This window comes from Triticum aestivum, chromosome 4D (assembly GCF_018294505.1).
Source record: "Triticum aestivum cultivar Chinese Spring chromosome 4D, IWGSC CS RefSeq v2.1, whole genome shotgun sequence".
Lineage (NCBI taxonomy): Eukaryota > Viridiplantae > Streptophyta > Magnoliopsida > Poales > Poaceae > Triticum > Triticum aestivum.
In genome coordinates this window covers 393,164,482-393,164,957 of record NC_057805.1, presented here as the reverse complement: position 1 = coordinate 393,164,957, position 476 = coordinate 393,164,482, and positions in this window count along the sequence as shown.

The window sequence follows — 476 nt, the reverse complement described above, 5'->3', positions numbered from 1 at the left end:
CGCGTTACCCTAAGATAGACAGGGTGGCATTGGTGTCATGTGCTCGTCTCGGCGTCCGTCGTCGCTACCGCGACGACGTCCGCCTCGACTCGAGTTACCCTAAGATAGACAGGGTGGCATTCATGTCACGTGCTCGTCTCGGCGTCCGTCTGTCGCTACCGCGACGACGTCCGCCTCGACTCGCGTTAACCTAAGATAAACAGGGTGGCATTGGTGTCACGTGCTCGTCTCGGCGTCCGTCGTCGCTACCGCGACGACGTCCGCCTCGACTCACGTAACCCTAAGATAGACAGGGTGGCATTGGTGTCACGTGCTCGTCTCGGCGTCCGTCGTCGCTACCGCGACGTCGTCCGCCTCGACTCGCGTTACCCTAAGATAGACAGGGTGGCGGTGGTGCCACGTGCTCGTCTCGGCGTCCGTCGTCGCTACAGTGTAGACGTCCGCCTCGACTCGCGTTACCCTAAGATAGACAGGGT